General features: G+C 46.8%; 1 protein-coding gene across 4 annotated transcripts in view; it reads right to left on the reverse strand.

The window, feature by feature from the left end:
- The window catches only part of CMIP (c-Maf inducing protein), a 726,603-nt gene that overhangs the window by 95,657 nt on the left and 615,391 nt on the right, over positions 1-15,555 (reverse strand). The window lies entirely within an intron of this gene.

The raw sequence follows: 15,555 nt of genomic DNA on the forward strand, positions 1-15,555 counted from the left end.
GGGGTGGCCAATCAGATTTCAGTGGTTGTGCGTGCCACCCCAGGCCACTCCCTGGACACTCCACTGACGCTAGCCAACAGCTGCCACCCATGGAAACGTTTTCTCCACTGCTACAGCATGATCAAAGTATCCCTTTCTCTGCCATTCAAGTGGGTGAGAGATCTACTAGAGCCCAGCGAGAGATTACACACACACACACAAAACCACAACACTTGGAGGCTCCTGCCAGCGTAGTAACCTGGGATCGGATTATTTATCAGTGCCCGGGGGCACGCTCAGTCTGCATAAATACCCTCGCGGCATTAAACTTTACGGCCCAATTCACAAACAATGATCATTAACGTGGGACTACGTGGACTCTGCACAGGTCCATTTCCAAGTATGCTATCTGTGCCTGTCGCCTCACTGCTCGGCGAATGCAGTTTGCTAATTCCAAGCCTCGGCTCAGTAGTTACAACAAAGTGGTGCACCGCGGGGTCCACAGTCGGGAGAGACTGGCATCTCCCAGGGAGTGGAGGTCAAGCTACTGCCTCGTGTGCGGGGAGTCTAGGGGGCGAGCAGTGTGAAAGGTGTTGCATGCACATATATAATTGCAAATGAGAAACTGCAGCTAACAGTTATCTGATACAATTGCCCCCCTCTCCGCCTCCGGCAAGGATCACAAGCTTGACCATTTATTTATTTATTTATTACATGTGTATAGCGCACAAACAGCCCTGGGGCATCGTGGCGCTGTTACTTGAGGGGCACTTAGTTACAAGGAGGGTTACAGGCTGAGTATACATTTGCAGGAGTACCATCGCCACCTTATGAATGCTCAGATCGAACCACGACAACCCAAATGTCAAGAAACATCTACATAAGGGGGAAGGGGGGGGAACTACTTACCATTCGCACGGAGTAGGACTATAGGAACCATTTAGTCTTTTGTCATACTGGCCCAATTCCCACCAGTCAAATGACCACTCACCCATTAGGTCCCTCACATCTTTCTACTCTGTGTCCTGTGCAGCGTTTCTTTTCATGAGGTGCCAAACACATTCGATACCAAAGAGCTCTATCAATTGACCTAAATTAACCCGACAGTCCGGAGGGTTCTGCTGGCGCGGGACCTTCGAGTTGACACTGTATCTTCTTCAACTTTGCTACCAATTGTGTCTCTTTAATTAGTGATCAGCACCTGACAATCTTCCTCTTCAAAAGCAGCTAAATGCCATCTCCCAGTTGCCCCCAGTATTGTGCATCCCTGGGAATGCTGATTAAACTGTTCCCAAGGTGTTTCCCCATTTGTCATCTACGTAATCTACAATTTGACTCCCAAACTGTTCCCAGGTTTGCTTAAAAAATGGCTCCATTTTAATGGTTGAAAGAATGCCTTGCAAACTATCCAAGATTCGACTCCCAAATGGATAACCATTTGACTGCTAGTGTTCGCAGCGGACTCCCAAAACAGTTTGCATTTGGGCCCCACCACACTGACATTTTGGGTTGAATTTCGTTATATTGGGAGCAGGGAACTTGGTGGCCTCAGAACACAATGAGGCTGCAGGCGCTACCCATGGGCTCTTGGTTGAGTGGAAAGGCGCACAGCAAGAAGGGGATTTAAGGTGCGGCAGGTGGATTTCTGGTTTTCAGTCTTACACTCCTGGGAGGGAAGAAGGGGTGCCGTTTCGCTTGCACAGGTGGACCCTCATTGGTTAGTTCATGAGGTGCACAGGACTGAGATTGTATTAGGACTCTTGTCCGAGTGTTGGCTTTAGGTGGGGTGTAGTACAATCTCCTGAGAGGGCTTGTGAGCCTTCAGATGCTTCTCCCCTTGGTAACTAATGGTGTCCATAGTCCCCATGCAGACTGAGGCCGATTTTCTCTCACCACAGACCTGCTGCACAGTTTTTTTTTTTTTTACAACACTGGTTAGGAAATAAGTCTTCCATTGGAGATTCCTCAAGAGCATCACGCTTGTCGCCACTTCAGCCCAGAAAAACGCTCGCACTCATCTCCCTGTGCTGTCGAGACTGGATTCATCCAATAATGTCTACGTGGGCCTTCCCTAATACTTAGAGAATAAAACAACGCTACTGCATGATTAGACAAGAGGGATCAGACCACGGCAGCCTTTCAAGCTCTACAATGGCTACCCACTGGGTGCAGGATTCAATTTAAGGCACTCGCACTGCATCTGCCAGGCTCGGGGTGGCAGTGGGCTGGAAGTCTACAAAGGCAAAAAGAATACTGCATGAAACCAATAGGAAGAGAAGAGCCAGCAACACTGCCTTCACAAGAAGAAAGACCAAGGATGCAACATTTTTATGTACGCTAGCACAATGCAGGGACACTCTCTCCACAACTCATCATCCAGCTTGAACTATCCTTGATTTATAACAAATAACCATATACACTTGACACCCTTAACCTCTCCTGACAAAGACCAACAAGCCAATGGCTCGTCCACTTTTATAGTCTTCTCCGGGCATCAACCAGCATTAATCAACACAATGATCATGGGATGGCACCCTGCAACACACACACACACCATATGCATACCTGCGTGCACACCACAGTTTCTCCAATCTTACGCTACCACAATTTTAGCAACAAAATGCTGTATCCTCCTTCTATGCCACTAACCATTCCATGCCCGTCCCTTACAGGACTCGAAGCGACAGGATTCCACGCAAATGACATAAGCCAGTGATCCCCTAACGTGTAGCTCGGGAGCAACATGTTGTTCACCGCATCCTAAAATGTTGCTTGCCAGTTGCTCTGGGGCCACACTATTATATATAACCCAACAAAACAATGACTGTGAAAGTCCTTTCTTGGAGGCCCAGGTAGAAGACATTAGTAGAGTCTAGCTTAGGTTGACTGATTTCCGGGCTGCGTAAGTGTTCGCTCTGTGCCAGCTGAAAGCAAGGCATTGGTGTAGGGGTCCCAAATGACAGCATGTTGGCTGGTGACTGTGTTTACTTCACGGAGTCGTGTCTTTGCATCCATAGTCTGAAGCCTTTTACCCTCTTTTGAGCTGTGATAAGGCATTTCAATATAGTGGGTTTTGAACGTAGGGCGACTGTGTACTTGAAAGGGAAAACTCAAGGGCAGAGAATAATCAGCTCATGTTGCACTGATTTTTAGGAGATTATCTTCAAAACATCCAGGTTTCCACAGCCCCCAGGGAGTGAGTGCTGGCCATTTAAAAATGAGTGTGGGGCTTGTGAGAAGAAATATGAGTAGATACTGGCCAACACAGTACTGGATTAGACACACTCTGCCAACGGAGACAACATTGACCTGAGTGACAGGGGTCTGAGTCTCGGAACAGACCCCGCATTTAAAAAAGAATGTGCACTCATGGTGCCCTAGAAGGCCTAACAGGGAGCCATTCTGAGGAAAGCGCTACCCAGTGGTGCAAACAGGAAGTGGTATGAGGGACAAGGCCTAGTCTTATTGCCCCAAGGCCTAACCTGTTATTCTGGCCATGACTCGTCTGTGTTTAGACCGGTTCCTGACAGCGGATGGTGCTCATGTGCGTGTGTGTTGCACGAGAAGACATTATAACCCAGGCTCTCCTTGAGTGTATCTCTAAACCTTATTAAGCAGTAGACCCCATTGAGCAGCATCTTGCGTTGTCTCGTGACAGTTGCGAAACAATCAACCCGTCTTGGCTTTTGGGCTCACATCATTTTACGTCCCGGTACTTGCAGACCTGCATTTATAAACTGTGCAGGAATACAAAAGGGCGTGTGCTAACAATGCCAGTCCTTACAGAACTTGACTTGAGAGTGCAAATGTTTCAGCATATTTTATGACACACATGAAGAAGCGGGATTGAAAAGTGGCCAGTGATTGGTCTGCATTACTAGTGTTTTTTTTTGCATGCGTGTGATTTACATAGTGCAAACCTGGCTCGCAAGAAATTGTGCACTATAAAAAAAAAATGGGTGAGAAAACAGGAAGGCTGGCAGAGCAAGGGGAGAAGAGTCCAATTAAAGAGGGGTCCTTCTGACTGAGACAGAATCACATACGTGCAGATCTCCAGAGATCTATGTTGAGCCTGTATGCATATGTTTGGATTCTGGCAGGGTTGTTGCTGTCCTTCAACCTTATACAATCGATAAAAGAGTGCAGTTTAGTGGGGTAACAGTAACATCTGTTATTTACAATGCAGTAAAGGTAAAAAGTTAAACCTTCAACCAGGCTCCGTGTGCATGCAAAAGAAAGCACTATGATGAAATGACTATATCCCCATTAGTTCATGGGGGCTCTGCCGTAGGCCCACGTGCATTTGCTGCATGCCCACTCTGTAGTGACATTGCAGCTACTCCACTGGGCCGAGATTGTCTTTGATTTAAACACTCACTGTAATGCACAGGTGACCAAGGGTTCGGTCTATCCGCTCAGCTCAATATTTGTTACAACTTCACGTTATGCACACTGAACAGGACAATATGGGAAATAGGAGAATACTAATTATAACTTGAACTGCACACCGAGAAGGTATACTCCATTAGGCAATTGCAGACTCAACAAGACACAGGGATGACCATAAACGCTGAGACGTTCGGGTTCACTGAGCACCAGTCATCAAATCTAGAATGTATTCTTAAGTCCGATAGAACAGAACTGGATTTCTTTTTTCCACTTGTGTAGCACACACCAACCCAGAGGCATCTGGGCGCTGTTGAGAAAAAACAGTTACATGTTGCCCGGAGGCGGTGGACAGGTACAGAGTAGTTTACATACAGAGTGGGAAGCATAAGTACTACATACAGTTCAAACGAACAGCCAGGTTTTGAGGGCTTTGCGGAAGGCCCAATAAGATTCCTCCGCTCTTGCACGTAATGGCAAAACGAGAAGATGTCATCCAATAAACAATTGCAGATCCAATGAGATAGGGGCGACCGTAGACCTGATATCGCTTAGCCCAGTAAAGTTTTGAAATCGGACAACTCAACACTGATGACACTGCCCAGCAGGGCAAGACAAGGTCAAGCCTGGTAATCAGAACAACCTCCACAATAGACTCGAGAGTGTCTCAGAACTAAGGCTCTGAACCTATAAAATAGATACAGTCATACGGCAGGCACTGGAAGGTAATCAGGAACATGGGTCTCCTTCCAATCCACACAAACTCTCATAACACACCAGTATGCTTACTCTCTCCTCTACACCAACAAACAATAGAATGCAGCTATCTGTACCCATCGATCAATTCGGCCTAGCTGCACACATACCTATACACCTCCATGAACACCTCAACAACCTTTAGAACTCTGCTATCCCCCACGCAAAATGCGCCTACCTGCACACAATCTCCCAGACAAGCTAGAGCACCACCAGAATGCTGATACCAAGGTCAAATCGGCCTTGCTGAACACACTGTACTGATCTCACACAACCACAGCACCACGCCTAGCATTAGAATGCAGCTACACGCCACGTAAACCGTACTGGCTGCACACATACTGAGTGCACCTAAGCACAATCTACTGCCCTACTGCCTCCACTGACCTGGACTACGGTTCCCGGAGGGCGTTCAACTTACAGCGCTTTGAGATCATACCAATGATTAAAAAAAGGCACTATACAAATGCCCAATAACAAATATAACATATATAACACAATAAACACAGAGGTGAGACATACCGACAAGATACTTTATCATAACATTTCACACTAAAAAGCTGCGTTAAAAAATTCCACCTGGCACCTACACCAAAATGTAACTTCAAAAGTGTGTTGGCGCTACTGGTTACACTTTCTATTAAAACGTTTCTTTGAGGGGCACTTATCTGTATGAAATGAATTTCACTCCCGAATTTCACTGCTCACCTGACTGAAAATCTACCAAATGACCCAACCCACCCAACTCCCTGAGCAATACCGCCTAACTTCTCACCTACGCCCCGCCCCCAGTTGCGCCCGGCCTCAGATGAAAGAAGCATCATTGCACAGAAGGCTCGGGGGCCGGTGGCCTGTGGCCGCAGGCAGAAACATTTCACAACAGGAACCCAGCTCCTTCTCGAGTCTTTCAGAACGAAACCTTGAATCACCCGGTCAAAAAGTAGCGTTCTGTCGAGTTCCTAAACCGCTTGTTCCTCGGGCTTAGCTGTGTCATGGTGCGGTCTGCTGACGTCAGCGGAGATAACCCGCCGCCGGCACAGGGAGTTACAGAAATGTGGACTCAAATTCTACCAGTTCTGCATTTGCCGCGCATTCATCCGATGTTGCCTTTTCAGCGCAAAGGCTATTGTTTGACCACGAGGCCGACATTCCCAATCCCTGCTGCGGGTCAGAGTTGACGTCAGCATGGAAGTTGCAAACTGTCGCTGGCCTTCCCGGCCTGAAGGGCTGAACCAATGAGTACTTCCCCAGTAGCAAAGTCCGAGGGCTGCCGGGTAAGGTCCTGTTGACAACACTTAATTCTCAGCTCAGTGGCACGTGTTACGTTCTTTTTGTTTGCTATGTACACCATGTTACGCAGTTGCAGTTGCAAGGCAAAGCCACCACGAGGCTCCTATGATTTCCTGACCATGTCATGAAATGGTGCCTTTAAATCTAGGCCTGCCTACAATTTTGTCATGTAAACAAACATGAATTGCATATCAAGACCGCCCAGCTGAGACAAGACTACAGATCCCAGCTCGTTACCTCATCCAAGGATGGCAGCCCCTACCCCCCCCCTCCACATGCTGGTTCCCTATTGTGTCCCAGATTGACATGCATGTCTGATATATGCCATCCTGTCCCAAGATGCAAATGCTTGGCACCTGCCCGCTATTTTATCGCAGGATTGTACGCGACTGACAGTGCTACCTATTTTGAATATGGGTGGCACGTGGCTAACCTATGCCTCCCAACCCGCATTTTTCGGCAGACTGTCATGCACTCATTATTTGGTGCCAGGATTGCATGTGTCTGACCTCGGCCCCTCCTGCGGTGCCAGGATGCGAGGTTCTAACTAGTGTGGGGATGCATGTTACGGTGCTCACCCTTTCCCCTTGTGCCGCCAGCCTCTTGCCTGGACTCACCGAGGGACTTAAGGCATAGCTGAAAACGCTAATCCTCTCCTTGGCAGAATAAACCCTGGGCTGCCCGATTGCATTTAGGTCCATCTGAGGCCCGCCTCGGAATAAAAGGTGGTGCACTGCACTGACATGTTCCCCGCCAAATGATAATACCTTTGGTCCCCGCTTCTGGTTGCTGGCTCAGGATGATTTCGCCTTCAATGGTGTATGCCACGGGAACGGGCGTCAATGTGTCTCAGATCTTGTCTAATGGACGCCTGCTTACTCCATCCCCAGCAAAGCATTCTTGCACTCATTAAATGAAAGGATGTCTTTTTCTCTCATTTCACTTATATAGTTCGTAAACACAGGTGTCCTTTTAGCATCTTGCCTGATCTCCCATTTCTTTTTCCATCAGTCTTTTGGAAACCGGAGCGATTCCCTATAGTCAAAGGCTGCAGAGGGGCTTTCAGCGAATCTGAACTCCTTCATTCTCCGAACAGCCCACAAGGCCATCACCTCAGTTGCTTTTTAAGATGCTTTTTAAGGTGCTATATTTTTGGGGGTAGCAAATAGGTATACCGAGGCCTATCTACGGGACGCAAACACAAAAATGACCCTATTGTGGAGGATAATGTGCCACGCAACCACCCGCAAATATACGTTTAACCCCATCGAAATTTATTTATTTTAGGAAAAAAAGAAAAAGAAGCTCCTGGTGTAGCGGAGGGCCTCACCACACCAGGTCTGGTGGGCCCCCGGCCGAGTCCTCACCTACCAGGGTGAGAGCTGCGCCGGGTAGGTGCTCAGTAGGGGTTGGAGCTTACCGTGACATGTGGCACATGCCACGGTCAGCTTCATCCTCTTCTCCCTCGGCTTCCTTGCAGCTCACATACAGGAACTAGGAAGCTCTCCTGTTTGTGAGCAGCATGAAGGAGCTCAGGGTGGCCTCGAAGGACAGACCAAAGCTGCAAGAACAAGTTAAGAAGGTTTTTTTAATTATGAAGTGTATTTTGCCTGTCTGAAGTGCAGGTAGATGTATCTATGTGAATGGTGGCTGAATGAGAAGTAATATGATGTGTGTTTTTGAATGTTATGATTGGGCGGGTGTGGGCCTGTGTAGATAATGTAATGAGTGGATGTAAGAGAAGTGCGAGTGGCTGGTGGGTGAATGAGTATCAACGTGGTAGTGTGTGTGTTTGAATGCTCTGTGAGGGGGCTGGGTGGGCACCTGTGTGGTGAATGCAGTGCGAATGAACGTGAGAGGGGATGTATGAGTAAGTGACCGGTGGGTGAAAGGGGATGCATGTGTGTCTTAAGGCCCTGGTAGACCGGGGAACAATGGAGCATTTTTGCCACATCCTTTATTTACTTTGCATGTTTTACTTGTACTTTCGGGCGGAGCCAAGTTCATGTTTACCTGGCTAAACTGGCCTTTTGGTGCAGTCAGTCTAGCCATTGCTTACTAAGGCATAACATTTATTACTCAGCAGCTTCAAAAAAGCAAGCATGAAAAGTAGTGTTAACTCGATAGACTGATGTTTTGGTGTAGCGGCCTTTGTATTATTTTACTGTAGCATGACTTTTTATTAACTTAGCCTCTATGATGAATTAAGCATGATAAGTGTTCTTATGGGTCTAGACTGGCTTACATTGGAACCAGTTTGGACAGGTTTTCATATTGTGACATGTCTCTTTAATGGCCAAACCAACAGGAGTATGTTCTTACATAGGAGTACTGGCATATATTGGCAGAGCCAGTGCCAGTAATGATACTAGGAAAAAACATCTTAAAGCGAACATGCGTGCTGTCTTATATGGGAACATATGTTGGTGGTGCCAGCAGGGAAATGTATGGGCACAGTCAGCATGAAAATATTTTTTTTACTGGCATATATTGCAAGGACTGGCATGATAATGCATTGGGACATTCCCTGTGCCCTTTTGGTGACTTGAATCTATTGAACTTTGTTCATGATTTAACCTACATGCTACGAAACCGATTGTAGGCCTTTTACCCACATTTTCACAGAAAGTGTGCTGTGTAATGCACCATTTTAACACATTATTCAAAACATTTTCTCTGGGGAGTGAGAAGAACCACCTTGAACCTCCAACCCCATTTTCGTTAGTTATGGCTCCCTCGCTACGTTCGGTTGCAATCGCATACTTGTGGCAAATATTTACACCCTTCAAAAAAACAACTCACCAGCCACCACTGGTGGCTGGTATATTTGTGGACCAGGCACTGCCCCCTTCTTTCTACGCTACGTGAAACATTTAAGCTTTGATTAAAAAACATATTTACTTCTTTCATTTGCATTAGTGCATGCCCCTGAAGCGGCATGATCTTCCTGGACATTGCGCACGTGTGGAGGTCCGGGCTGGCACGGGGTGTGGCGTGCCTGTGCTTTGATAAGGAGCTTGGTGGGGGCTCACAGGGGGGCCACCAAAGTTTGTGCTACGCCATTGGGCAACACCGAGTCTGAGGAAGGGGAAGTGTGCAGTGCGCACCTTGAAGTCTACCACTGAATCCCCAAGTGAGAAGCAACTTCTGGGTGTTTTCAATGTAAAATAACTGTGGTGCCACAGATTTAAGTGTGCTACATAGTGGGGGCTTTTTAAGTCCTCTGGCACCCAGTATTACGCTTAAATAATAAAAACTATGGGGGGGGTCTTGGGTATATTGAAAGAACCTTTCCCAAGCATTATACTACAGCAAAGATAACATTATCAGATGCTCTCCCCTGTGTGCATGCAGACTAGTCTATTAGATTTCTTCTATCGTAGAGGTAGCTGACTCAGATTCATTTATAACCAGGGAATTTTTTTATACTAAATCCTGGTCAATTATTTAATTTTCAGGCCTTGCTCGTGCAGCATTTTGCACTTCGGTACATACAGACCCCATGTCATGTGATCGTGGACAAATCGCGCCTCCCCCTCTGCCAAGAGTTCTTATATCTGGCTGAAATTAGAGTCCCTGGAAACACGGGTGCTAGACACATCTGAAACATCTGAGGGTCGTTTGCCAACACTTCCTGTGATGTCATTAGGGGAGAGTCAAGGGTGATGTGATGTCACTTCCGCTACCCCAGGCATTTTGGTGAAATGACGTCCATGAGCACAATGTTTTGAAGATAACTCTATCCATCCCTGGGAGCCAATTTGAGGCGGCACAGGAAATAGAAATGTGCCTTTTAGAAAGGCCAAGGATGAACAACCATCCTTTATATCAGTTACACTTCAGTAATAGAAAGGCAGGTAGCCCTGCAACAAAAGAGTGGCCATAATCAATAAGAAATCTGATAACCGAGCCAAACACTGTTGATTTAAGATAATTGCGATAAATGGAAGGATGAATTTCAATATTCATACCTGAATACACTGATTATATGGGTTTTCTGATTTTGGGGCACAGGAACAAAATACTGGGTCTATCCAGAAACCACAGTGCTCAAAAGACTGTAGGAAGTCAGTCAGGGCAAGGGAATGGGAAAGATAACGAAGTAGTTTGGAATGGCCTAGAAAATGAATGTACGTTTTATTCTTATTGGGCTAAAGAACATTGATTGTAATTCAGCCATTTTAGAGCCAGTAGGCAGTTGCCTAAAATGGCAAATTGGGAAGGAAAGTTGGAGATGTGAATGTAGAGGTGAGCAGAACCAACTTAACTCTTTAGCAGACAAAAGGCTAATGATGGAAGATTTTCCAGTAGAATGTAGTGGGCCGTGGTGTCGAAGGCCGCAAACAAGTTCAGGAGGCCCTGTAAAGTCACCATTGAAGCATGAAGGACATCACCACATCAAAATAAAACAGATGAGCTGACCGAAGTGACACGCTTTCCAACTCAGCAGGCCAGGGCTGAATTCAAACCGGTGACCGGCAGCGGAAATTATATCAAACCTTCTGGAAAACGACTCCGTCATCAGCAAAAGTGCAATCCAACTGATGCGACGTCACTAAGAAATGTGAGAGATGGTGATACAGCGAAATAGAACGGCGGATGTACTTTGACTAACACCGTGCCATTAACTAAAGATCAGAATAATACCAGCGTACAAACATTCCCAGCTACTCATCAGTAATATCTGAGTAATGCGCGTGGCCTATTCAGAAATGAGCAGCTGTAAGGATAGAGATTAACGAGGCAAAGACCAGGGCTCTGAAAACAGCAAGTCATGAAGAAAACAGGAAACGCTTGACCCATGGGTGAGAGGGCGGAAGAAACCACGCAGTACTGAAATTAAAACAAAGCCCTTCTGCTATTGGCAAGCGTGAAAGGAAGCAACCCGCCCCTCCCAGAACTGGGCTGTGTGTTGATAAAGGGGCCTACCCAATCCAGGTAGAAGATTATCTTACAAACGATTTATAACCTTTACTTGTGACATGGGAAGTTGGCTGGCTTTTGCAAACAATGGGGCAGCAGAGGGCCTTAATCACTGACAAAAGGCTTGATGTTTCTCTCGCAACTTTCCACCTCAGTGTTTCTGTCTCCATTAGCCAACCAGAACAATGCTCATTCAAGGTTCTGAGCACCTTCTCCAACTTTGTTCTGTTCCTACACTGCTTTTAAATAGTTTTTCCATATTTTATTGTTTATTGGCATTGCAGCCCGGGAAGGGGGGGGAGGGACAAGGGCTGTAACAGGTGATATTGTCCATTACCATCGCTCTTCACCCCCAGCTTATATCTCGGGTGTGGGCTAATCACACCAATTACAGACCACTCGTCTGGGCTGTAATGCCTCATTCGAGCTTTTGTTGTTACAGAAGCTTTGTAGAAGCCAATGCATTCCAACGCAATGTATTGGAAGCAAGGTCAGCCCGCTGGCCTGGTTCAGATCGCCTCATAAGAATGGCCTTTTGGCAAGAGCGGTGGGTCCGAACTATATGGTATGGGGACATGGTACAGAGGGAAACAAATTCACAACTGAAAGAAAACCAATCCAGGTTGAAGGTCATTTCTAAGCCTTAAGGGTTTGTCTGAAGTTTGGCTGGGGATTTCACCGACAGGTGGGTTTGGTTAGCAGATTAGCCCCCCTACATTTTGCATTCCATCACGATGGGGATTGTGGGACACATGATTCAAACTAATGTGGACGTTTCAGATCAAGAACTTTAATCCTTGTTTGCAATATACCTAATGGACATGCACACAGTCTTAAAATGGCAGCATTTAGCTAAGGGGAGACACAAGCCTGGTGCATGCAAGGGCACCCCGCCTTACAGATAAGCAACGTAGCAGCCACATGTAATCCCTAAAAATAGACAAATATTCCCAGCTAGTAACACTTATCCCAACAATAAATAGGAAGCAAGAGACACATATCAACCTGCCCCCTGTTTCCATTCACACACACAGCCATCCATGAATGTTTAAGGTGTATTTTGGGAGCAGGCATTGTGTTGCACTTAGATGTAGTTTGATGAATATACAATCCTTCCAGTGCATGGTATTTAGGTGAGAGTAGATTGTAGCAAGTACAAAGATTCTAGGAGAACGTGGACTGTAGCTAGAGCACTGGGGCACTCATTAAGTCACAGCCAATTATTTTTAAAGCTGCTGCACTCAGACCCGCACACATCTGCCATCATACATCACTCAAAACACTTTGCACAACCCCTCTGCCATAAGAAAGTAGCTATTGTTCACGACAAAAATGTGATATATAGCTGCACACATAAGTATCCCGCTCTCGCATACCCTCTATAGACTCCTTCTCACCACCCATTCACATGCCGGCTTGACATGGGTGTCTAGTAGGGACTTGGCCTCCGCTTCATATCTTCGTATTGGCCGATATGCAAACACGCATACTAGCACTTCTCGAATTTTCCCATACGTGGACTTCGGTCCACCAAGGGCGTTCAACCTACAGCACCGTTTGCCGCATACCAATGGTGAAAGGCGCTACACAAATGAAACAATACAATATAATCAGTGGTACAAGCAGAGCAGAGCCAAATGGAGGAGCTCTAAACAAGGACCGCCTGATCTGTGGAGGAACATTAAAGTAAAAACACATCTTTTCATTTGAATGAATTGCTAGGTGCAGCGCAGTATGGACAACAAAACATCTGTTTAAGAGATCAAATATACTGTGGCAATAGGAATGACTTTTTTTACGCCCTAAAATCATTGTATTCCCAACTTCAAAAAATAGGGATAGGGATTAAATATACTCCAATTTCAAAATCATATCTGGAGCCTCGAGTGGGCTTCGCTATTCTCAGCAGATTCTTTCTGGAGAGCGCTAAACTCTCTGCCATGCTGGCACAAACAGACACAGACGTCTTGCACAGTTCATGTGGACGCAGACGCTGTATCACAATCTCCAAACGCAAGAGGTGGAAAAGATGTACTTCTGCATGTTTAAGTGAAACACACAGGTTCGAGCTGTGGAACATACAGACCGTGCGTCGCCATTATTTCAATGTGTTCTGAAATTTTCAGTTGGGGGCCCAAGTTCTTCAGGGTCTTCACTGGAGGATTGCATTTTTCCATGATTACAGCCCAAAGCTTGTCCAACCACAAGGCAGGAGAAGAATCAAACACACACGTCTGTTTTACTGGGGCTGGTCATGCACTTGACAATGGTGCCCAATTTTGTGAGGTTGGCTGTGTGAGATCGGCTCAGATGGAATAAAAACTGGGTGCTCGGCATAACTGCAGCAGATGAAACCAAAAGCCCAAATACAGACAGAATAGAGACGTTTTGGGACCCTGCCTGTCGAACGAAGCTGAACATGAACCTCGTCTCCCCTGGCTGGAGCAGCAGGTGAACTCACCTGCGCGGGGATAGCGTCTACTCTGAGGGAATACACGATGCAGTAAGGTGTGATGGCGCCTGCTGAAGCAGAAGGTGAGCTGACCAAGAGGGGAACAATGCCAGCCCAGGCAGACCGCCCACACACTCATAACGGCGAAGAATCTGCACGATCGGAAGGTGTGCCCACCCTTACGTGCAATGGTGCCGACTGTGGCGGATGTGCGTAGCTGACCTTCAGTGGTATTGTGCCACGTGAGTGAGCTCGAAGGATAGCACAGAGCCTAAAGTTACTTGTAATGTGGACAAGGGTTTGCTGCAGCAGAATGGCTGCCCACCTAGGGTGCAGCCTTGCTTGCTAGGGTAGAAGGTGGCTTGCCTAGAGTTGCGCAGTGCCTGTAGGAAGGAGGTCAGCTTATCAAAGGTGGTAAACTGCCTGAAGAGGCAAACGGTGAGCTGACCCAGAGTGTGAGAGGGTGTGTTCTGACGTGAGCTCTTCTACGGTGGGATGCTGCCAGCAGGGACAGAAGGTCAGCTAGATGTGGGCCAGTGTTTGCAGGATCCCATTACTGAGCTCACCTTGGGTGCAACAGTTTCTATGGGTGCAAAAGATGAGCTGACCTATGGTGACATAGTGCCTACATGGGCAAGAGGGAAACTGAACCGAGGGTGGGAAACTGCCTGTGGACGCAGTAGGCAAGCCGAGTTTGGGTGGCATAGCGTCTGCAGAGGCAGGAGCTTACGTGAACCTGGGTGGAAAAGTGTATGGGGAGGCAGTAGGCAAGCAGACTAGGATAGTGACTACAGGGGCAGGAGGTGAACTGGCCCGGGGTGCAAAAGTGCCTGCGGAGGCAGAAGGTGAGCAGAGGTGACGCAACTGGAATAGTACCGGAATAGGCAGAAAAGGAGCAAACCTTGACCCTCAGAAAACCTGAGGAGAAATGAGGTGGGCACACCTAGGGTAGGATGCGCATTCTAACCACACCAGTTGCTACCAGCCCCAAATGGTGTTTCTAAAACAATACACCGACTGGTTCCACAGGTGCCTTGCCACTGAGATACTAGTCTTTATCCAAATGCAGCTCCCGCTTCCAGTCTCCCTTCACTGCTAGCTTTGTAGACAGACTACTATTGATCAGGCCCACAGCGGCGGAATCCCCGGGAACAGAACATACGGTATCCAATGACACGCAGCAGACATCTGTCCAATCAACATGAAGGAATTCTTTCATTTTAAACTGCTTCAACTTGTCATATCACATGTTTTATATAACTATTGATAGTTTTAAGGTTGATAACTGAAAAGTACTTTAAATCTTTGTATCACTTTTCTGTTTGTGCCACGGGTATGCATTTGTGGTATAAATGTAAAGGGTCAAGTTGACAGCAATACAAAAAAGCATGTGCTTCAAAGGCAGTCAAGCGACGGACGTGGCAGATTTGCTCAGTATTTGCTGCAGTTGAAGCAGCTGAACCTAACACACTGGCAGCGCGTTATTACCAGAAAGTTGAAGAGAATCTCGTAGAGATTTGGAACATGTATTGAACAATGCAATGTCTGGCAAGATGCCAGTACAAATCTAGCATGATTGCTATAATTGATAAACATCACTCAGGCTCCTGGGCAGCATTACTAAATCCTGGCAATGGACACGGGAAAGGTTATGCATCCCGTTTTCAAACAATATGACTTGATGTCCCATCTGCTATATCTATGTCATGACACATGCTGGCTGCACTGCCAGGATGCATCACATTTTGCGCAGCAATGACCATAGGGTT

Source organism: Ambystoma mexicanum, chromosome 1q (assembly GCF_040938575.1).
Source record: "Ambystoma mexicanum isolate Mex_15411 chromosome 1q, UKY_AmexF1_1, whole genome shotgun sequence".
In the NCBI taxonomy this organism is placed as follows: Eukaryota; Metazoa; Chordata; class Amphibia; order Caudata; family Ambystomatidae; genus Ambystoma; species Ambystoma mexicanum.